Source organism: Ovis aries, chromosome 6 (assembly GCF_016772045.2).
Source record: "Ovis aries strain OAR_USU_Benz2616 breed Rambouillet chromosome 6, ARS-UI_Ramb_v3.0, whole genome shotgun sequence".
Lineage (NCBI taxonomy): Eukaryota > Metazoa > Chordata > Mammalia > Artiodactyla > Bovidae > Ovis > Ovis aries.
In genome coordinates this window covers 60,656,980-60,681,981 of record NC_056059.1, presented here as the reverse complement: position 1 = coordinate 60,681,981, position 25,002 = coordinate 60,656,980, and the positions used below count along the sequence as shown (strand labels likewise).

Below are 25,002 nucleotides of genomic sequence, written 5' to 3'. Positions count from 1 at the left end.
AAGCAGGAGCTGTCAATAAACACTGAATTTAAAAACCACTGCCAGTGTTACCTCCCCCAACTATGTGACCTTGCAAAAAAGCTTCAGTCTGCTGTAAGCTGGTAGTCCCTTAACACATGCATACCCTGGCAGGGAAAATAAAATCCCGTCTTATCCCTTTCCCTTTTACTTGTGAACTAATTGTTGTTTTCCTGCATTTAAAAGCAGATGTTAAACTCTCCCTTTGATGCTCCACAGCGGACAGACTCCAGTTGTGTGTTACGACTCCAAATGCATATCTGTGGTTAAATGAAGACCAGCTTTGGCAAATTACATTTTGATGGTTATGTTTTGATCTGGAGCCAGAGAACAGAATGGCAATTTATTCTTTCATCTGACACACATTTATTGGGTTCCTGCCTGGCCCTTTACATAAAGTGTTTTCAGATCTCACAAATATCACAGAAACCTTGCAAACATGATAGTGCTATCTCTATTTTATAGATAAGGAAAATAAGGCATAGAAAATGATGAGAAAACTTGCTCACGGTTCCATTGTTATTAAGTGAATGGGATTTGATCTTGGGTTTTTGGCTGACTCCTTAGAAAAGACCCTGATGCTGGGAAATATTGAGGGCAGGAGGAGAAGGGGACGACAGAGAATGAGATGGTTGGATGGCATCACCGACCGACTCAATGGACATGACTTTGAGCAAGCTCTGGGAGTTGGTGATGGACAGGGAAGCCTCATGTGCTGCAGTACATGGGGTCGCAAAGAGTCAGACACAACTGAGCGACTGAACTGAAAGCTGTTACTATGGCAGGGAGAGGGAGTTGGTGGGATAGGGAGATGGAACTGACTTTCAGAGGAAATGATCGATGGAGCAAAGATCTTGAGGATTGGCATATAAAACAGTTGATAAATCATGAGCCCCTGACTCATTCATTTATTCAGCAGATACTGATTGAGTATCTGTTTTGTGCTGGACACACTCTGCGAGGTGCTGGAAATTCAGAGGTGGGCAAGTCATAATCCTTCAACACCTTCAAGGAGGAACTAGAAATGCAAGAAAGAGTGTTTGTTGCCCCCCAAAACCTCAGTGTCTTGGGTGGGAGAGTAGAATAGCTTTTATAAAGTTTTTTAAGATGTGGAAATTTTGATGCCTTAACCAAAGTTGTAGAGTTTATTCTTCTTTTCATCCGTATATATACTGATGAAAAGAAAATTATCCACAAATAAACAGAGGGGTGGCTTCACTAGGCAGCTTGGCATCTGTACTCCTTGGTTGGGCTGCTTAGGACGTGCAGAAATGGAGGCTGGAGTGAAACTATATTGAGTTTTAAACAGTGCGGTGAACAAAAATTTGAGCAATTAACTTTCAAGGACTGAATCTAATTCACCTTTGGAATCCCCTTTTTATGTAGGAGGACTTAGCACAGTGTCTGTGCTAAGTTCCCAGTAACTCTGGTTTATTGGTTCAGTGATGGGACATAAAATAAGGAAGAAAGGGGAAAGAAACTCGTATGCTTGGTGGGTAGGAGGGTTAAGATAAGGTGATATCAAGGAGGAGTGGGACGGTAGCAGTGAAGTAAACCGATCAATAAGGAGAGCACATGCCATAAGACAGACTTGATTCATATGTACAAACTGTATTAATACCCGAGGAGGGGAGGAGTTGTGTTTAGGGAACCTGGAAATGGGTGTGGATGCTTGAGAGAGACTTCAGCTTTCTTTTCACCTTCTAATTGGACTCTTCTGACTTTCTGTTCACATGTGAACCCACTCTTGTCCGCTTTCCCATCATGAACTTTATTCCACCTTTTTGAGACTTTCAGCTTCTAAGTGTGGTGAAAAGTGAAAGTGAAGTCGCTCAGCTGTGTCCGACTCTTTGCGACCCAATGGACTGTAGCCCACCAAGCTCCTCCGTCCATGGGATTCTCCAGGCAAGAATACTGGAGTGGGTTGCCATTTCCTTCTCCAGGGGATCTTCCTGACCCAGGGGTCGAACCCAGGTTTCCCACATTGCAGGCAGACGCTTTAACCTCTGAGCCACCAGGGAAGCCAAGTGTGGTGGTGGCTGTTCAATAAGTAGGGTGGCCCATAGGTGGGGTAGTCCTGACTGTGCCTGCTGCCTAGTATTGTTTTTGATGATGCCCCCTTTCAATATCAAATGTTCTGGTTTGGATGATAAATTAGATGGCCACCCTACTGATAAGGGGATTTGGTGGCATTCTGTATCTTAAAAAAAAAAAATCTTTACAGTGTTCAGACTGCTTTGATGAACTAATGTGGATGTAGTACTCATAGAATTATGTATTAGACTACTGTCTGATCTCTCATAGGTAGAAAGAAGAGAAAATAAGCAGTACCTGAAAAGATTCAGATGTAGAGAGGTATAAGCCAATTTCAACAAAAGGAGCTTTAATTACAACTAATGTTTGGCATGTGCTTAGTCAGTCAGTCAAGTTGTGTCTGTTTGCGACCCCATGGACTGCAGCCCGCTACGCTCCTCTGTCCATGGGGATTCTCCAAGCCAAAATACTGGAGTGGGTAGGCATTCCCTCATCCAGGGGATCTTCCCAACTGAGGGATCAAGCCCAGGTCTCCCACGTTGCAGATGGATTCTTTACTGAGTCACCAAGGAAGCCCAAGAATACTGGAGTGGGTAGCCTAGCCCTTCTCCAGGGGATCTTCCCCACCCAGGAGTCAAATTGTGGTCTCCTGCATTGCAGGTGGATTCTTTACCAGCTGAGCTACCCAGGAAGCACCAGTGGTTGGCATAGCCATATGAAAAAGGACATTTAAAGGTTGTCCTGAAGATGAATGGTGTTGAGTAGGTCTAGCATCCTTTGAGAAAATTATGTCATGATCACTAGTTTTTATTTAGAGTTTCAGTGTTTCCACAACAGTGGTAATTTAATTTAGATGCATTTTCATTTGTTTTCCAAGTAGATAGTAGAAAATAATTTCTTAGAACAGAGGTTTTGTCAGAGGTTTAAATAAATGAATAGAGGGGGAATTGTTGAATTCAAGTTTGTTTTTTTTTCTTAAGTCTGTTGAGTTGAGTCTTTTGTTGAAAATCAAATGAAGCATTCACATAGGGACTCAGAGCATACTAATAGAATATATGTTGGGATTTTTCTCCTAATAAATAGGATTAAATTGGTTTTATAGTTCATATACATAGATTTGCAGACACGAACTAGTATTTTGTCACACAGGTATATGTGAAAGCTTTTTAGGTGTTCAGGAAATGCGTGACAAAAATTGCAGTATGAGGGTTGGATAGGATTAAAATCATGCTTATTAGGAGCAGTCTCTTCCATATTTTATGAGATAATGATGCATTTACCTTCAAGTCCCATAGTTTCTTTTTCCCTCCAGGGTTATCTTTCATGCTAGTCAAGCTCAGTTGTGACCTACTCTTTGCAGCCCCATGGACTCCTTTCCATGGGGTCGCAAATAGGGGACTTTGCTTTCCCATTTTACACTGCACCTCTAGCTTGGAAACATGTCCTTAATTCCCTGTAGTAGATAAAAGTTGAGTTCATGATTTTTAACAAAACCCTGAGAGTCCCATAAAATTGGCTACTAGATGTGGCAGAATGAGACCAACCCTCACGAGGCTGCCTCTCTGGCTTAGACACTGACCCCATTGCCCCCTCCAAAAGTGATTGTCAGCATATTTGGTTGCAGAGACCAGGTATCCAATAGATTAAGGCTCTGGAAGAGTGAGGGTTTCCCTCTTCCTTCTGCCAGGTCTTTCCTTTCTCATATTAATTTCTTAGCTCTGCCTCTTCCCAGGATAATTGACAATGGCAAGTCCACCTCTCACAGGGCAGATCCTAACTGCTTTTGCCAGGAATGGGATGACAATGTTGGAGAAGGAAATGGCAGCCCACTCCAGTATTCTGCCTGGAGAATCCCATGGACAGAGGTGTCTGGTGGGCTACAGTCCAGGGGTTACAAAGAGTCAGACATGACTGAGTGACTGAGCACACACAGGATGACAACCACCACAGCTGTCAAAACATCCAGAGTCAATACAAAGTCTTCCGTATAATCCTAGGAGGTTCCTTTCCTAAGGCAGGGGTGAGTTGGTTTAATCATATTGGGCATATACTGATGTGGTCAAGAATCTTAAAGAAAATGTTTTGTGATCACTTCATACCTGTTAGAATGACTGTCATTAAAAAACACAAGAGCTATTGACTTCCCTGGTGGTACAGTAGATAAGAATCCACCTGCCAATGTAGGGGACATGGGTTTGATCCCTGGTAGGGGAAGATCCCACTTGCCTCAGAGCAACTAAACTTGTGCATCACAACTACAGAGCCTGTGCTCTAGAGCCTGTGAGCTGCAACTACAGAGCCTGTGTGCCACCTCTACTGAACCCTGCATGCTCTAGGGCCCGTGAGCAACAACTATTGAGTCTGCCTCCCACAACTACTGAAGCCTGCACACCCTCGAGCCCTATGCTGCAACTACTGAGCCTGTGTGCTACAACTCCTGAAGCCCATGCGCCTTAGAATCTGTGCTTCATAAAAAGAGAAGCCACCACAATGAGAAGCCCATGTACCACGATGAAAAGTAGTCCCACTCACTGCAATACAGAAAGCCTGCATGCAGAATGAAAACCCAGCGCAACCAAAAATGAAATAAACAAATTGTTAAGAAAAATGCAAGAGAGAAAAGTGTTGGTGAGGATGTGGAGAAAAGGAGCTCTTGTGCACTGCTGTTGGGATTATAAAATCGTGTAGCCACTATGGAAAACAGTATGGAGGTCTTCAAAAAATTGGAAATGGAACCACCATAAGATGCAGCAATTCCATCTGCTGAGTATATGTCCAGAGGAAATGAAATCATTATGTGGGAGAGATATTTGCCCCCACATGTTCATTGCAGCATTGTTTACAATAGTTAAGACATGCAAGTGTCCATCAACAGCTGAATGGATGGGTAAAGAAGCTGTGACATATATATCCAGTCAACTATTTTTTCAGACATCAAGAAAAAGGAAAATCTTGCTACTTGTAACAGAATGGATGGACCTTGACGGCATTATGCTAAGTGAAATAAGTCATACAGGGAAAGACACATTCTGTATGATCTCACTTATATGTAGAATCTAAAAAAATCCTGGACTTAGAGAAGCAGAGAACAGATTGGTGATTGTCTGAGGTGAGGGGTTTAGGGGTAGGAAGAAGTAATTAAAAGGTACAAACTTCCAGTTTATAAGATAAATAAGTCATGGGAATGTAATCTGCAGCATGTGACTATAGTTAACAATACTGTATTATGTATTTGAAAGCTGCTAAGAGATCCTAAAAGTTCTCATCCCAAGAGAAAAAATTTTTAACCTTTTTATTTTGTATTGGGGAATAGCCAATTAACTAACTTACTGTGGTGATCATTTTGAAAATGATCAAGTAAATCATTTTGTGTGGAGACTTTCTGCCAGCAAACTAAAGTGGTACTCCCAACCTTAAAGAGTTTTACTAGGAAAGATGGAGGAATACAGAAAACAGAAGTTCTAGTCCTGGTTTTGCTGACTGCTAGTTGTGTGACTTTGTATTATATAAGCATTCCTTCCAGGGGTCATCATTTGCTTATCCTTAAAATGATTTTCACATGCAATATGATTTTAAAGGTCCTTGTCAATCAGGAATTCTGTGCATCTATAATACCTCCTAAAAATACACAGTACAATTTTTGAACAAATTAAACCTCTCTGTATCTGAAGATGGTGATTACCTTTCTAGACACCACCCTGGTTTGTGATTCTAGCTGTTGGTGTGGAGACCCAGGCATTGATCTTGCTGGAAAAAGCCATTCCATCCCATTATCTGATACTATTCTATTCTGTTGGTGTGCTTTTCACATGCAATGGCAAATAGGCTTTCCAAGTATCCCCAGGGATTGTCTCATGCAAAAAGTTGTGAATTTGGTCCCTTATCAGCCTGAATGTTCAGAGAAGGCAATGGCACCCCACTCAGTACTCTTGCCTGGAAAATCCCATGGACGGAGGAGCCTGGTTCTGCAGTCCCTGGGGTTGCTGCGAGTTGGACACGACTGAACGGCTTCGCTTTCACTTTTCACTTTCATCATTGGAGAAGGAAATGACAACCCACTCCAGTGTTCTTGCCTGGAAAATCCCAGGGACGGTGGAGCCTGGTGGGCTGCCATCTGTGGGGTCGCACAGAGTTGGACACGACTGACGTGACTTAACAGCAGCAGCCTAAATATTAGTGATGATGCCATTGTGTTTTAAATGTCGAATCTTCTATGTAGCTGAATGGTGGCTTCAAATTTGCAGTGCTCAATATGTTACTTTATAGGTTTATTATTTTTATTGTTTGTTGGTAATTTGGAGCAGTTCACCATTGAAATGTATTTAAAAAGAGAATAGGTACAAATTTCACAATTTCTGGAAAGAAATATCTTTGAGGTTTTGATAAGGATTCCATTGAATCTGTATATCACTTTGGGCAGTATTGACATAAAATATTAAGTTTTCTGATCTAGGAATATGGGATATCTTTTCATTTATTTGACTTGAATTTCTTTCAGATTTTTTTTTTTTTGTAGTTTTAAGTATATAAGCCTCTTGCCTCTTTGGCTAAGATTATTCCTAAATATTTTGTTCTCTTTTGATTCTATTATAAATAAAATTGTCTTTAATGTTCATTTTGGATTGTTTATCATTAGTGTATAGAAATGTAACTGATTTTTGTGTCTTGGTTTATATTCTATAACTTTGTTGAATTTGTTTATTCTACCATTTATTCCCTGAGATTGTTAGTGTTTTTTATATCTGTGATGAGTTTTAATGTTGTCTGTGAACAGAGATAATTTTACTTCTTCCTTTCCAATTTGGATGCTTCCCCCACCCCACCCCCGACTTTTTTCTCAATTGCTCTGGCTAGGATTTACAGTATTATATTGAACAGATGTGGCAAGAAAAAAAAGTGGTAAGAGTGGGCATTCTTGCCTTGTTCTTGATCTTAATGGAAAAGCCTTCAGCTTTTCACCATTGGGTATATTATTAGTTGTCATCTTTTCATATAAGGCTTTTATTTTGTTGAAGTAGTTTTCTTCTGTTCTTAATTTGTTGAGTGTTTTTATCATGAAATAGTGTTGAATTTTCTCAGATTTATTTTCTGCTTCAATTGAGATGATCATGTGATTTTTTTTTCCCTTTCAATGTATTGTACTGATTGATTTTCATATGTTGAACCATCTTTGCATTCCAGCAATAAATCCCACTTCTAATATTCTGTTGAGTTGTTTACTAGTATTTTGTTGAGGATTTTTCCTCAATATTTATAAAGACTAATGGTCTGTAGGATTTTTTTTTTTTAAAGAACACTGTCTTTGGTGTCAGTATAATACTGGTTTCATAGAATGAGTTTGGAAGTGTCTTTATTTTTTATTTTTTTTAGGAGGATTGGGAAGGATTGATGTTAATTCTTCTTTAAATGTTTGATAGAATTTACCAGTGAAGCCATTGGTCCTAGGCTTTTCTTTCTGAGATTACTGACCAGTCTTGTTATAGGTCTGATTTTCTTTCTTCATAGTTCCATCTTGGTAGGTGTAATTAGAAAGATACCTATTTTGTGATATCTAGGTTATCAAATTTGTTACCATACAATTGTTTATAGTACTCTTTTATAATTGGCTTTAAATTCTCTTATACTTTCTTTAAAATTGGTAGTAATTTCTTTTTCATTTCTGATTTTATTTGAATCTTCTCTATTGTTTTTTACTCTAAAGGTTTGTCAGTTCTGTTGGACTGTTAAAGAGCCAACTTTTGGCGTTGTTGATTTTTCTGAGGTTGGCTTTTATGACTTTTATTCATTCTTACACTACTAACCAAATTGATATTTATATTAGTTTAATATTAGACTTCTGTATTTTGTTTTTGTCATTTTGGCAGTGAATAAGACCCCTTTACCTTATATATGTAGGTGTATGAAGGGTTTAAATAATTACTGCTTTTGAAATAATGCACTTGACTTTATTTTTCTTCTTGGGTGATATTTTTCTTTCAGGGCTTATTGTTTGTATGTTGTTAAAATTTGTTGCATTGCTGTGGTTACTGTCTCAGGGATAGTTTAAGTACTGTCTCAGGGATAGTTTAAGTACTGTCTCATGATTTGGTTTCCAACTGTAAAGTTCCTTATATTTTCTTCATGCCAAACTGATAGAAGTTCAGATGAGATTAGTTTTCATTATTTTAAATAAAAAAGCCAATTATTTATGAAATGGGTGAACCTAGAGAGGAAAACTTAGAGAGCTAGTAGGTGAAAAGTTACAAATTTTAATTCTGCTTTTGTGAACCATGACATTTCATTCACTGATGTGAACTTACTGGCTCTTCCCATCTTAGTCCCTCATGCATAAATTTGAGATTACCAAAATTCAATCAGTGGCCCTCTCTGTGATTATAAACCAATAGAAAGTTTCAGCATTATTTTCAAGGGAAGGAACTCAAAGCCAATCATTTCATAGCCCCCATTCCAAGCTAAAAAAATCTTATCTAGGCCTGTTGGTTTACCTTAATTACTTCTTGACAATCCATTTACTCAAGTCAAGGCTATGGTCTTTCCATTGGTCATGTACAGTTTTGAGAGCTGGACCATAAAGAAGGCGAAGTGCCAAAGGATTAATACCTTTGATCTGTGGTGTTGGAGAACACTCCTGAAAGTCCCTTGGATAGCAAGAAGATCAAACCAGCCAAGGGAAATCAACCCTGAATGCTCATTGGAAGGATTGATGCTGAAGCTGAAACTCCAGTATTTTGGTCATCTGATGTGAACAGCCGACTCGTTGGAAAAGTCCCTGATGCTGGGAAAGATTGAGGGCAGAAGAAGCAGATGGTGTCAGAGGATGAGATGGTTGGATGGCATCACCGATGCAATGGACATGAACTTGGGCAAACCTTGGGAGATGGTGAGGGACAGGGAGCCTGGCGTGCATCACAAAGAGTTGGACACAACTGGGTGACTGAGCAACAATAATCCATTTCCATTTGGACCAGAGATAGTTGATCTCAGAGGTGCAATGATGACTTGACTCCTGTTGTATGATGTCCTTGTTCCTTTTATTATCCCAGTCTCTGTATAGACTTACTTGTGACTCAAATAATTTACTTTCTTAAGAGATTTCTATCAATTTCCTCATAGATTTGTTAGTTTCTTGACTAATTTTTATTTTGCAGTTGCTTTATTCTGTTTATTCTTTATTTTTTCATTGATTCTAAGACATAGATCTTTCACATCTTAACATTCTTGAGATTTGATGTATCTTGTAGTTGCTGACCACCTACAACTATTACTGGCAGCACTTTTGTTTTATTCTTAGTACATAAAATAGTAGTGTATTTTCCAATAGCAGTTAGATTGATTAAATAAGTCACTATTAATAATCATTATAACAATTACCATTGGACACTGTTAAAATGCTACAAAAATTTGTAGATCACAAGATAGTTTTGCAATAGGATCTACAAATAATGATATAAATATTAAGTATTACAAAATGTTTAGAGTAGAAAAATCACCTATAAGCTCCAAGTCTAAGTACTTAAGCAAGTGTTTTTATGTGTATTCTTTCCACTTTTCTTTCACATATGTATATATTTTTATTTGTTCATAGTTGTAGTATACATCTTATTTTGACCTTTTATATTTTATTATTGTTATATCGTAATTTTCCTCTGATACAGGCCTTCATATTTGTCACTTTTAGTAGTTCCATACTCTATCCCATGTTTGACCCTAATAAAATAGCGCATTGCCCAATTGATGAAGACTTAGAATATTTCCATTTTTCCTATGATAAACAATGCTTCAGTGAATGCCTCGTTTGTGTATTTTTTGATTCTTAATTTTGACCATTTTCTTAATGAAATATAGCTTTGGAGAAACCTCCTGAACTTTGTTTTATTGTCAAGAATCAATCTTTGTATTCAGGTAAATCACCAAATAAATACTATTGTGGTACTTACCACTCATTCATCCATTCATCATTAGTATATTGGTTATTATGTGTTTAGTAGTGTCAAGAGCTAAGTATTAAAAAAGTTCTGTAGGGCGTACCTCTGACCTGTATTGTCTCATACTCCAGTGGGAGGCTCAGACTGGTCAAAAGTAAATACAGCAATTTAATGAGTGAGGTCAGAAAAAGATATGGTACGGAAGATATGGTAAAGTTTCTTAGTTGCGTGAAGTTACTTTGACAGTGTTGTTGACTTACATCCTTTGATATAAGAACAGTGGGTATAGTCGTGTCACATGAGATTTTTTAAAGTGTGTATAATAGGCTTAATAATATGACAGAAATGGGTCCCGTTTGACCGTCCAACCTCTTGTCCTTCACGTTTAAATCTCTCTGGGGGCCTGTGATCCAGTGTTCATCAGTGCTCCGCGAGTGTGTTTCTGCAGTCTGTTGGGTTCCCTGTTGGCAGCAAGTGTGCCACTTGCCTCATGCCTTGTCCATATCTACTAGACTGCTGTGTTTGTAGTAAATGTTGGAGGATTCATTTTCATTTGACTTGCTTTCAGTTCCAATTTTTCCAAATGAGCAACAGTGTTTCACCCTTTTATACTTTGTTTAGAATGTCACTGGCTATCAGTTTACACTGTGTGATATTGATTTATTCAATGCCATTTTAATTATATCTTGCCATATTTGTTGTTGGGACATCCCGGTAGCTCAGACGGTGAAGAATCTGCCTGCCATGCAGGAGATCTGGGTTCGATCCCTGAGTCGGGAATATCCTCTGGAGGAGAGCATGGCAACCCATTATAATATTCTTGCCTGGAGAATCCCATGGACCGGAGGAGCCTGGCAGACTACATACAATCTGGGTCACAAAGAGTTGGACATGACTGAGCGACTAACACCACTACATTTGTTAAAAAATTTAGATTAAGAAGGTATTTTAGAGATTATATAAACATATAGAGATTCTTTTTTAAAAGAATTATATTTGTTTTTAGCTATGCTGGGCCCTTGTTGCTGCGTGTGCTTTTCTCTAGTTGCAGTGAGCAGGGGCTACTTTCTAATTGTGGTGCTTCTCACTGCGGTGGCTTCCCTTATTGTGAATCATGGGCTCCAGGTGAAGAGCTTCAGTAATTGAGGTACCTGGGTTCCGTACTTGCAGTCTCCAGGCTCTAGAGCACAGGCTCGGTAGTAGTGGCACAAGGGCATAGTTGCTGCACAGCATGTGGGGGTCTTCCCAGGCCAGGGATCGAACCCGTGTCCACTGCCTTGGCAGATGGATTCCTATCCACTGTACCACCAGGGAAGCTCTATACAGAGATTCTTAGAGTAAAAGTTAAAAAAAAAAATGTGCTACTTAGGATGATTGAAAGCATAACCTACACAGGATGAAATAGAACCCCTTGTTTCTGGATGATCCCTTAAGCCATTGGAGAAGGGGAAGAACGAAGAAACACTTCTGTATACCTAAATATTAACTCAGACTTTGAGCGCGGTGGGTTTTGGAAGTAGCAGAGTTTTGCCATTTTGGATTCATTAGCTAGCTATGAATTTGTCTCCTTTATATTATGCACCAGGAACTGACCCTTATTTCACAGTTTCTCAAAAAAGTAGCCTTAGAAAAAGCTCTTGAGACTGATTTCTTGGAATCCTGCTGCCGTTCTCCTTTGATTTCTGAAACTGAAGGAGCAGGATTGTGCTTTGTTCTGTACAGAGTGGTGGTGATTAGATTGTTTATTTACTCTGATACATACACGTGTTGCCATGTGGCATCACTGTCCATTGTAATCCCAAAGAGAAACAGGGAGTGGGGGGGATGGCGAGGCGGTTGATCTGGGATTGACTAAAATAAATTTATCTCAGCTTTTCAAAACACTGTGTGAGCACAATATAATTCACTTGGACAACTGTGGAATGAAACCCTTGTTTTAGCGCCCATTAGATATTTCATAGGAACTGACGGCACAGGAGAAGAATTTATGGTAAAGATGCTTTGGCAGTTGAGAGAATTTGAGGTAGCATTTACATCACCAGCTGAAATACAGTTAATTTTTTTCCAAGGTGCCCTTACAGCCTAACTTCTGTGACTGAGGGATTGATCTCTTGGCAAGTCTTTGTGAAATAACACCACAGAAAGGAAAGTTATGTGCGTACATCAGGCTTTGATTTATTTTGTAAGCTTCCTTTACAGGGTGGGTATAATCTTGTTCTGTACAATTAACAAAAACTGTAGCTATACTTTGTCTTGAAGCACTTCCTCAGTTTCCAAAAACAACGCCCACCACAGAAAGAGGCTTTCTTTCTTTGCGTCCACATTTCTGTTAATGTCATCATTGCATTTTGACTCTTTTATGAGGCCCTTTTGGTCAGATCAACAGTTCATTCCAATCTATCTATCTTAACTTCTAGCTTCATCTGCAAAATTTGTGTGGTTACCCTGACACACATGCAGATAAATTGCCTTGGGTTCAGCCTTCTCAGTCTTGGGACTAAATATGCTGCAGTAGGCTGAGCTGATGGATGTAGCTTTTCAGCAATATTGATGTTTCTACCATTGAGTATAAATCTTTGCATGCCTTGGTTTGCATTTTCATATTCATGTGCAGTTCTTGACCACTGGTTTTCAAATGGCTTCATCTCTCAGAAAGCTCTGTGTTGAGTAGAAAGACAAAGAAAATTGTTCTACTTCACCCACTGCTCTTCTGCCCACTCACAACAACAAAAGTCATGAGCACAAGTCTTTTGCCAAATGTGAGTAGTGACAATTCACAAACTGATTATGTCCTCATGGCTTAATGTAAAGTCAGCTTGTGATTTTGTACTTGGAGTGTGTTTTCTAGTGGGAGAAAACAAAGAATAGATGAGCCCACTGAAACTTTTAACCCATAACATTCCAGCAGTACAGTTTTATTTGTAGCTTAAAGCTTAACCTTCCCCCATGTTTCCCATGGAAAAATGTCCTTAATTCTGCTTTAGTATCATAAGGAATGTAAATGTTTCATCCTTAACTTCAGTAGATGGTCACCTATCTCCACCTGTGTATTCTGGGGCAGTGTATCAGGCAGGGTTCTTAGATAGATGCAGTAGAGACTGGCTGAAGGGTTTACACAGGAAGGTAATTTGTTGAGAAGATAGTGGGTAGTTTCTAGATCTGCTGGAAGTTGGAAACAGGATGGAGCAATTAGGCACTATGCAGCCAGATTCATAGCCAAGGTCATATGCTATGATTAGTTCAATGCAGGGTGGACTCTATCACAGATCCTGGACACAGGATCATGCTAGTTTACACTGACCACACCACTGGGGCCGGACTTTTGCTACCAGATCTGCCACCTTACCTGCCTCTGGGCTCTAGATGTTGTTGCTGTTGCCCTCACCTGTGGTAATTTACTCCTGCCTCTGGGTCCAGCTCTCAGTGCAGGGCTGGCTGAAACTAGGTCCCATGCCTTAGCTGCAAGGGAGTCCAGGAAGGTCCAGCCATTTTTGTCTCTATGTTGAAAGGTGTGTCTCTTCAATACTCATATGGTGAGAAATTTCCCGAATATAGGAAGAGCATTCTGATGTTGAACATTCTCATCCTTCTTCCCTCTATAAGGACAAATCTTCACTATAAGGAAGTACAGTCGGATCTCTGGTAGATGAGTAGACAACCCGTTTATCCACTTGCAATTGTGGTTAATGACTCTATGATCACAAAGATGGAGGAGCCCCCCTTGTGCCTTGGTATCCAGGGACCTATCACCACGTGTTGACAATTTATGTGTAATTGATCTCTCATGGAGTGCTCGTTACTAGTTTAAGGTGCAACATTCAATTGAATTTTTTAACAATTTGATTAACTAGGAGTAGGCTAAGATTATCTGTTTTTTTTAAATTTATAGTGTAAAGTGAAACTTTACATCATCAATTTGTCTTTGATTAGGTGGTTTATATATTTTATTCATAACTTATACCCTTTTAAAAATGTATTTTTTTGTGTACAGTAATATTGGGTTGGCCAAAAAGTTCATTTGGGTTTTCCGTAAGATTATACAGGAAAACCTGAACTAACTTTTTGATCAACCTAGTACATGTATATAGGTTACAAGTTCCTGCTTGCATTTTTGCTCTATCTTTTCCTGTTTCTCAGAAGCAACTGCTTTCAATTCAGTTAGCATTTCTTCTGATATTTACTTCCACGTAGCTAATATCTTTATATTGATATTTCTTGAATTTTTTTTTCATTTTTAGACATTAAATATTGCATTTCTATTAAGGAAGAGAAGGAGTTAGCTTTCTTTTATGCTCCTTCCCTTAAATACCTGCTTCTCACTCTCTGAGATAGTTAAATCTCCATAAATATTTTCCATTGCCGAGTTATGCAGTGTAATATGGCTTTGTTTTCTTTTTTGTACAGCATGTTTAAAAAATCTTTGTTCTTTTTTTTGGTGGGGGGGGACTTTCCATTCTATTTATGTGCTACTTATTCATCCCCAAATTCTCAAATAAGGTCAAACACAACGGCTTGGCTCTCACTTCTTTTGTGTGTGTGTGATGTTTTTCCGGGAGCCTTCTGTTTGCCTGCTCCCTTCTGGACTGTTTGCTCTTGAGGCCTTATGCACAGCTGTTGACCTGGAATTTTCCTTTACTGCCATGTTGGGAATTCTTGATTGACCTGTTTACTGAATAGCATCTCTCCTGGTTTCCTTTTTCTTTGGGAGGAGGCACATTGCCCACTTGCTTCTTGAGAGAAAAGAGTGTATATAATGTAATTTTTTTGCGATCTGGCATGTGTGAAGATATCACTTAGTCTCTCCTCACATATGATTGATACAGAATTTAAAGTTGGAAATGATTTTCCCTGAGACTTTTGGAGTCCTTGCTTCATTTTCTTCCACTTCCAAATTTGCTCTTGAATTGTTGGATGATTTTCTGAGTCTGGTTATTTTATATGTGACTTTTTTTTTTTTTTAATGTAGGGGGTAGCTTGTAGAGTCTTTTACTTTTAATCCCCTAATGTTTCATATAACATGCCTTGGTGTGTAACTTTTTTCATCCATAGTGATCATTTTTGCAGAAAGTAGTGGATGGTAATTTTCTTACCACTGTTTTCTGTATTCTCTTTTCTGAAACTTACTTGTCAGACATGCTGGAACTTTTGTATTTTCCCTCCAACTTCCTTATTGTTTAAAAAAAAATTCCTGACCTCTGTCCTTCTCTGATTTTTTTCGTTGTTGTTGTTCAACTCTTGGGGAACACATATCTCTATTATCTTCTATCCCTTCTATGATTTTTAATTTCTGTGATCATAATATTAATTTCTAGTAACTCTTTCTTGTTCTCATAATATTTATGTTTTATAGCATCTTATTCTTTTTTCTTTATGGGTGCAAATATCTTTTTAATAATGGATATGAAGTGTTTTCCTGCTCCCAGAATTCACCCTCTTTTCTCCTGAAGTTCCTGTCTGTCACGTTAGACTCTTCATCACATGTCCAGTGACCATTTGCTGTCCATTTTTATTTATGTGAAGGCTCTCTGTGCGTGAAGAAGTGGGCAGGCTTCCTCTCACGTCACCTTGGAACCTTACTTACCATAGGATGATTTTCTGTTTTCAGAAGCCCCCTTTCTCCCTGGTTTTGGTAACTGCAGATCTCTTTTCTAGGGCTGGTTAGAAACCCAGCAAATGAAGTTATTTCCATTAGGAGTGTATGCTTTTGCTCAGTCCTCTATTTCAGAATGGTACCTCCACTCGGGCACTCTTCCTTGTGGCCCTGAGTCCCGACCTCCTCAGGTAGAAGGAGAGAGAGCTGGCAAGCTTCATGGCTCAGGATGGACCTGGAGGTTTGCTCCTTAAAAAGTCCTACAGGCAGTTCTGCAGTGGCCACTGCTGCCTCCATGCTGCCTCCTCCATTCATGCCCCCACTTGAGGTGTAACTGTGCCTGGCCTAGTACTTTTCTAGGGCTCTGTGCCCCGCATTGGCTGGCTTCTTTCTTCCTGTCAGTTCTCCCACTACACATTTAGTTTTGTGTGTCCCTCTTTGAAAATTCACTCATCATTAGCTCATCTGCTTTCCATTTTCCAAAAAAATTTTCCATCAAATTTCCCCTCTTCCATTCTTTGTGAGTTTATCCCTGACTCTTATTTAGTGGAATCTGGAGGGAATGTAGTTATGAACATAATTGTAATCCACCACTCAATCCTGAAAATCCCTAATCATTAACTTTTCAAGTTTGGTTTTTCCACCTGGATACATGGTTGTCCAGTCCATTAAAGAAGAGTTAATTTGGTTACTCTAGGATGGATTCCATTTACTATATGTTTGTTTCATTCAAAGATTGTTACTCTAACTGTCAAAATTGAACTAAGTGTCATCCTTTCTTGATTTGAGTACATGATAGGAGAAAGGGTCAGCTATTTCTTAGGTATAATTCCAAGTCAGACCTCAAACCTGGTCACAAGAATAGCATACAATTTACAGTATTTCAAAGAAATGACTTCCATCCCCTTGGGTTTTCCACAGCCATAATCCCAGCTGGGTCACACTTTCTTAAGTTCCCTACTAGTTTGACTTGAGTTGTGTCCAAGCTGGCAAAAAACTCTTTTCTTAGTAGCATTTTATGCAGTGGTTCCGGGTGTATTTTATGGGCTTCCAGGTAGCTCAAGTGGTAAAGAATCCACCTGCCACTGCTACTACTACTACTAAGTCGCTTCAGTCGTGTCTGACTCTGTGCGACCCCATAGACAGCAGCCCACCAGACTCTGCCGTCCCTGGGATTCTCCAGGCAAGAACACTGGAGTGGGTTGCCATTTCCTTCTCCAATGCATGAAAGTGAAAAGTGAAAGTGAAGTCACTGAGTCGTGTCCAACTCTCAGCGACCCCATGGACTGCAGCCCACCAGGCTCCTCTGTCCATGGGATTTTCCAGGCAAGAGTACTGGAGTGGGGTGCCATCGCCTTCTCTGCCTGCCACTGCTAGAGAGGCAGATTCTATCCCTGTGTTGTGGAGATCCCCTGGAGGGGGAAATGGCAACTCACTCCAGTATTCTTGCCTGGAGAATCCCAGGGACAGAGGAGTCTGGTCGGCTATAGTCCATGGGGTCCCAAAGAGTCAGACGTGCACGCACACACAAACACACACATACACACAGAGAGACAGGTACATTCTGTAGGATACTGAGTTTTCATGAAATATATCTATAGATTTTATAGATGAATGTCAGACGATGATATCCTTCTTTATTCTTAGGATAAAATCTCAGAATATCCCTTGCAAAATGCAGAAGATTTCATAATGTGCAAGGGCTAATGTTATTGACCTTGTAAACGCCACAGCAGAATCAGGACCAAATATGACCTCTCTTTCAATTTTTTCCTTAAATTTTATTAGTTCCTTGGTTTTTAAACATTAAACATTTTTTAGAAAAAAAATTTTTTTAATGTTAATATGTTAAGGTATGTCAAGAATTACTGTAAAATTACTATTGACCTTATTGAACCATTGTTAAGCCAAGAGGAAGCCAATTCAAACTTTAAAGGTTTTTGTATCCTGTAGGGTTTGTTGAAGATAGGGGAATCTGATCTGATTCCCAACCTAGAGTTTGCCAAATCCTTTTTTTTTTTTTTTTTTTAAGAAAAATGTTGTTTACCTTCACTTGGTAGAATTAATACTTTTCTGTTTCAGACACCTCATGTTCTTTGTTGACAAATCAAGATTGAGAGTATGCAGAGCTTCTGAGAGGAAACATTTCTAGTTGAAGGTTCCTGTTTTCATCATGATCAGTAAAGAGTGCCAGGCATCTGTTTTGTGCTAAAGCTTACTAGAAGTGTTGCTGCCTCCGGAGCAACAAGCAGGAAGTACTTCTGCCCTTAAAACCAAAAATAGATGCTCTTTCTCATTATCATAGCTTAAAAGATCATCTTTTTTAATGAGATGGGCGCATCCCTTGTGGTTTTCACAGATTTAATGATCAGATTATTTAATGCAGAGCTTGGAGAAAAATAGGTCTGGTGAGACAGATAATGGAAATTTTCCTGAAAGTTAAAGCAACATCAACTTTGTTGTTTTTCTTTCCATAAATCTTTTTACTACTTCTTTTCTCTTTTATTTCTCTTTTACTATTTTTCATGGTACTTAAAGAAATTTTCCTGTCTTTTTTTAACATGTTGATACATTTACATAATTTTAACTCTATTTTAACTTCAAAACATCATCACTAAGGAAAAAACATTATTTGCAAGAAGATTTGGATGTGTCAGTATTTAAGTATACTGTATATAGTCTAAGTTGATTTAGACAACTCTATTGTATTTAATGTGTTGGCAGTCAGAAGGAGAGAAATGGCCTCTTCACTGATTTTAGGAAGTTCTGTTTGTGTTTTGAAAAGTGGAGCAAGGGGAAATAGAGGGAAGAAGGAATAAGGGAAATAAAGGTAATGTATATGAAAGTGCCTTGTAAATTGCTAAATTACATAAAGATGGTAGTTACTGTTATTGCAATGACATAACTTTCAGTGAGCAAGCAAAGATTTAATAAAGAAAAATGGGAAAGGGGGAAAATAAATCACTTGAATTAAGAAAGAAAGTGGGAATATCATAATGATGGAGGGTGGGGGGGTGGCCAGAGTTTTGCAGTCTGGTTTTTTTAACCTGAAGATTCAATAATACTTTTACTTCCTGTTTAAACAATGATGTTGAAAACATTTTATTAACAGGGGCTTTCCTATAGCTCAGAGGGTGAAGAATCTGACTGCAATGCAGGAGACCCATGTTCGATCCCTGGGTCAGGAAGATCCCCTGGAGAAGGAAATGGCAACCCACTCCAGTATTCTTGCCTGGAGAATTCCATGGACAGAGGAGCCTGGCAGGCTACAGTCTATGGGGTCGCAAAGAGTCAGACACAACTAAGCGACTAACACATACAAAGAAAGGTTGTTGAAAATAATTTGGGAAGAGGATCTTATCATATGAGGTGGTGAGAGTTGGATAGAAACCACCAGGCAGATGACTTTCTCAGTTCTAAATAAAGATCTATGTGTCATAGGGCATTAGGTACTGTGTTTCCATTTAATTAAGGTTTAATTTACATTTGCTTATACTGTCTAAGCCTTTCATTTGTTGTTCTTCATACCTTTGCAAGATAGGTATCATTAACCCATTTTACAGATGGGTGTAGAAGGCCAATTGACTTGCCTGCAGCTACTTAATCTAGTGGCAAAGCCCTCCCTTCTCCGGGTTTTGAATTTATTTCCACAGATACTTCACATCAGAGCAATTGATTTAGTTGTGTTCCTGGATATGCAGCTTGCTAAATGTCTCTAAAGGAAGTCCTTGTTAAATAACCGTGTATGTGTGTGTGTGTGTTGTGTGTTCTGTGTGTGTGTTGTGTGTGTTTGTGTTACTTAGTCGCTAAGTTGTGTTCAGCTCTTTGCAACCTTATGGACTGTAGCCCACCAGGCTCCTCTGTCCATGGAATTCTCCAGGCAAGAATACTAGAGTGGGTTGCCATTCCTCCTCCAAGGGATCTACCCAGCTCAGGGCTGAACCCAGGTCTTCTGCATTGCGGGCAGATTCTTTACCACTGAGCCCCCTGAGAAGCGTCATGACAACTGTAGGAGGTAAATATTACTATTATTTCCATCTTGTAATATCCATCTTATGGTTGAGGAAACTGAGGCATGGTCACTTACTAATAACACCTCAGGACATTTTGGGTTTGGCTACGTTTGTACTAAATGACTTCCTGTGAGTCTTAAGGAATAGGAGTTGAATTCTACAAGAACCAAGGAATAAACAAAAAAAGACATCTTGGCTGCCCTAGTATGAGTTCAGAATGTGAACTGTGTCCTTCAGAGCTTATCTGGAACTTGGTATTTTAAGTTTTAGTTTTCTTAGGCTTTTAAATTTTATTTGGTTTCCAAACTCATAGCTGACTTGAGGAAGGGAAAGATTGATGCTTGAACAGTAATGAAACTCACCTCCTGATAGCAAGGGAGAGGAGATAACCAAATTAGGCAGGCAAAACATCTCCCAAAATGTAGCATTCATGACCTTTGAGTGGAGGAGCAGACATCCCTCTGTGCCCGGAAAGGCGGTGTTGCCACTGGCCGCTCTCAGTGGTATCAGTGGGTTCCCAGCAGCACCCACATAGAGCCAGCCTTTTATCCTGTCCCTTTGTCCCATCCATTCATCTTCCACTCAGCCTGACTGCACTTAGACCTAGACCTGGATCTGTGACTCAGTTTTCACCTTTGGTTCTCCTTTTCCTTGGTGTTTGAATTTCAGCAGCCTCTTCCCTTTGGTTCCCAGAATGTCCTGTTGCTTTGGTAGGAACTCCCCATCCAGTTCATGCTGGTAGAAACTGAGCATCTGCTTAGTATCCACAGGGCTCCTGTCTTTTCCTCAGTCAATCTTTCTCATGTTCTAATAGAGCAAGATAATTGATAGGCATATTGATGATTCTGTGCCACCAGAGACTAATCATTTTCTGGACTTTCTGAGAAGGCATTATCTTCTAGGGAAAAAAAATCCAATATGATTGAAATGAAACCCGTTTTATTACTTAAATGGGTTGTCCTTTAGCTATTATGAAAATCTTCATCATAATCATGTCTTACTCCTTGAGGTTTCTAAAAAGCAGAAATTATACAGTATTATAATGCAGGGTGATACCAGAGAATTATGAGTTATAGAATTTAGCATAACCGACTTTCTAGTAGCTTGAACTCGCCTTCATAGCAAAAAAGATGTTACATTGAAAATGTAGGAATATATGGATTCATCATTCATAGGAAAATATTTCACTTACAAATTTGTCTTTTAGGGCAATAGCAGCAAGTCCTTAAGTAAAGTGATTATGTTATCATAAAATGGTTAGAAAGGGAGATAGCAGAACAAGTGCTTGTTGACATGGAATGTTTATTTTGGAGAGAATTCTTGGCATTTTTGCCCCATGTCAGCATAATAAGAATTTGGGGGAGAGAAGGGAAGCGTTAATGTATTTGTTGAGGATTAATGTCCCTGTAGAGAGCATTTGTGTTAGTGAATATATTATGGATAGTATCATAAATATAGTAATTAAAAAGTTGCACACTAAACACTTTGTGACTGGCATAAATATTCCTTTCCTCTCCTTGGTGGCTTGCATTCAAGTGCATAGTGTATTGTTCATCTTGGTCTCCCGGATTCTTTTTTCTCTTTTTGAATAATTAATGTATTTTTGGCTGTGCTGGCTTTTCTCTAGTTGCTGCGAGCGGGGGGCTACTCTAGTAGCGGGGCTCTGGTTTCTCATTGTGGTGGCTTCTTGTGCAGGCTCCAGTCTACTCAGACTTCAGTAGTTGCAGCGCAAGGGCTTGGTAATTGTGGCCTGTGGGCTCCAGAGCACAGGCTCTTTCGTTGTGGTCATGGGTTTAGTTGCTCCACAGCATGTGGGATCTTCCTGGAACAGGGATTGAACCCGTGTCTCCTGCATTGGCAGGTAGATTCTTCACCACTGAGCCACCAGGGAAGCCCTGGTCTCCTAGATCCTTAATCAAGAATAGAAAAAAGATGGCAGTGTTCTGGATCTGTTTCCTTCTCGATGTGTTGCTGTTCAGAGGGGCAGAAACAAGTCAGTGTTCCAGGACCAAGTTACCAAGTGATTTTTTATCAGTTCAGAAGCATGGCACAGAGTGCATACTAACAGACAAAACAACCACCTACAATTACTTCCTTTTGGGAACTTTGTCCTTAAAGTTGTCTCCAGACAGTAGTGCAGTGTGCTTCTTGAAATGTGTTCACTGCGATCAGTGATACCTCAGAGCTTATGTGCCATAAAAGAAGTGAGATGATGAATAATACAAATACATGTCAGGATCAGAATTTTTAAGGAAGCGAGACTTGATTATCTCATTAGGATCTGTTGCCCCAGTGGGTTGAAGCTGAGCGGGTGGCTGTGTGAATGAGCAGTAGGAGGAAAGGCACCCTGCTGTTAAGAGTAATGATGTTCTGTCCTTCTCACTGAAGGGTGACAGAGAAGGCAGATGGATGTAAAGTGGGCAATTTCTATTTCTTCGTATGCACAAAATGTTCGCACCTACTTATTTTCCCTTTTAAAAGGCATATTGTTTTTCATGATTTCTGAACTCTCTTACTTACACAATATTTATTTATGAGTTCATAAAGAGTTTCTTCTGTGGAGAGGAAAGTGAGTGCGATGGAAAGTGATTTGCAGCTTGGCTCTGACATCAGGGTGGGAAAGGAAGGAATAGAAAGAGTAATTCTGTCCTCACCATTTAATTGGCCTTTTTATCTCCTGGTTGTGAGAACTCTTCACTTATGTATTGGTTTATCGATTGACTCCATATTTATGGACTGCTTGCTGTATCCCCTGTGCCCCGGAAGGCAGAGATGAATGGCACAGTCCGTAGGCATCCAATGGCTCTGTAACCTTCTCTGTCCTGGCTGACTTTAAGGATAATCATGTGTTTATCTACAATTCTGAAATTCTGTCATCCTTCAACGATGGCCAGTAGATATGGTCATGTAACCAAAACAGACTAGTTCAGGAGCAGCCTTGGAGTTTGTGAGATCACAAAGGTTGCTTGGAGAACAGAAAAGCTACTTTATAAGGTGTTTTCCATCGCATTAGACTTTCTAATGAACCTTGCTACGCTTGGCATTGTTGGAGCTCTTTTCAAGAGCCGAGTTACTCCACCCACTTCCAGACTCGGCAGAAGCTGAGGTGGAAGCGTGGGCAAGAGACTGGAACACGGTGACATCTTAAGGGACATTTCACTAGGAAATCACGGGCAGGTGCCACTGCCAGCGCCAGCCTCCTCCTCTTGCCTTTTCTTTGAGTTGCCATGACTTCATGTTAGAAGGTGTCTGAATGGAAGCATCTTAAGAAGCCTATAGGATAGTAGGTTGTGGTTTCACTTAATGAAACTATGTGTAAATCTTTGGAAAGGTTGGCACTGAGATCGAAAATCCTTTTAAGAAGAGAATTCATCTGAATCTTTTGCTCGTGTGCTGTTTCTTTTAGTACTGATAGGTTCTGCTGTGGGTGTGCTGATCTTGCAAATGCCCCTTCCTGTCTTGATTCATACTGGCTATGTTTATTTACCTTAAAACAGGGTTAGACTACTTTAATTTTAGAGGATAGTCCAATACCAAGATTTTCAAGATCTGTGGCATCAAACCATTTGTGTGTCAACTTATTCTTCGCAAAGAGCCATGGCAACTCTTTCATCTACAATGTTCATGTCATTTGGCCCATTGCCTCTGATATCCCACCAATGCTGTTACCTTCAAACTTACCATAACCAGATTTGTTTTATTCCTTTAGTTCTAATGTTCTTCTAATGTCAGAGGGTTGTGGATTCCGCCTCCTCTTAAGGTCAGTTCTTTCATTTGTCTTCTTGACCCTTTTACCCACCTTCTTTGGGTCATTATCCTGTCCTTACCTCTCCCTCTTGAACTCTTACCCTTTCTCTCTCTACTGATTGCTTTAGCTAATCAGTGTACTTCCGTTAGCACCAGTCTCTTCCAAAGGTTCATTCTCCTTTCTCTTCTCTCGCTTGCTGTTATCTCTGCCTCCACCACTCAATGAAACCACCTTCAATCAAGGTGGCCCATGGCTGCTGAAGTGTCAAATCCAAAGCTGTATTTTTCATTTCTTATCTTTAATCACCTCATTGTCTTCCGTGGTACCTCTCTGACTATCTTCTTTGATCTTTTCCACAAGGCCTTCTTCCTCTCCCCATTCTATCATTGTGTTCTCTAGGCTTCTGCTTTTAGCACTAATCCTCCAGTTGTCTCTCTCTACCCATATTCCTTCAGTGATCTCGCCCGCCAATCTAATTTCTGCTACTTTCTATGTAATAACCACTTTTATGTTTTGCTCAGGTTTCTTCGCCAGCCTTCACACTCAAGAACATCTGGAAGTCCTCACCCAAATCTTCTACATCTCAATTTCTAATGCACCAAACTAAACCCATTGTCTTGCGTATTAAACATGTTCACTCACTAGTATTCTTTACCTCTCTTGTCACTGTCATCCACCCACGTGGAGTCAAGTACCATGTTGTTCTTCTTTTAGTGTCTGGATGTTTCAAGTACTAACTCTTCTCCCCTTTTTCCTTCCCCACCTACCTCCATGCCCTAATCTTGCCCGTTCCTCTCCTACCTGACAACCAAACTGGCCCTTCTGGTCTCCTTGCCTCTGCTCTGCCCTCTGTGAATCCATGCAGAAAGTAATGTATCTGAAACTCAGATCTGATCCATCAGTGGCTCTCTGCAGCCAGTTCAAAGGTTTCCTGGCTTCACCCTGGAGAGTCTAGCAACACTGAATTACACTATGCAGTTTCTTACTTCTGCCTTTTCCATTGTCCGGTCTCCCACTCCCCACTTGGCTGAGTCCTGCTCAGCCTGAGGACATGCTAGGCATCCCTTGTATTTGCAAGTCTTCCCTGCTTCTCTATTTCTGGGCTGCTTGCCATGAATCTGAGTCACTGTGTGCATCCCACTGCCCATTGGGGATCATTTGTGTGTATTTCTCGGTCCCAGTAGACTTTGCTTTCCTAAAAGACAGAGACAGTGTCTTATCTCTGTAGCTCTCGAGCCTAGCACAGTGCTTCGCATATAGGAGGTGTCCAACGAATGATTTTTAAGTGAAAAATTGATAAGGACAGTGAATCAATTTGTCTACCAAACTGGGCAAAAGTAATCCCTGCATAGTAGTACCTTTACAGGGGGGCACGAAGTGGGACTTCTGGGTTTTGATCTGGTGTGTTCAGTTTAAGAAAATTCATTGAGCTGTCCATGTGTGGTATGTGTCATTTTCTGTATGTTTTACTTCAATGAAAAGTTTAAAAAAATTAGATTTTTTTGTTGCTCAATACAGAAAATCTCATGTCTTCTTTCAAGCTTTTCAAGTTTTTATAGGTTTATGAGTTTAGATGTCACAGCAGAGAGCCAGGCTAGTGCTGTTCCTTGATGTGAAGGCAGAGTGAGATTAGAAGGAATCCGTGTGGGTGGGGTCGTCTGGTCTTCTTATGGG

General features: G+C 39.8%; 1 protein-coding gene across 33 annotated transcripts in view; it reads left to right on the top strand.

Annotated features, from left to right (window-relative positions):
* The window catches only part of APBB2 (amyloid beta precursor protein binding family B member 2), a 379,613-nt gene that overhangs the window by 126,479 nt on the left and 228,132 nt on the right, over window positions 1–25,002 (top strand). The gene's annotated exons all lie outside the window — the stretch shown is intronic.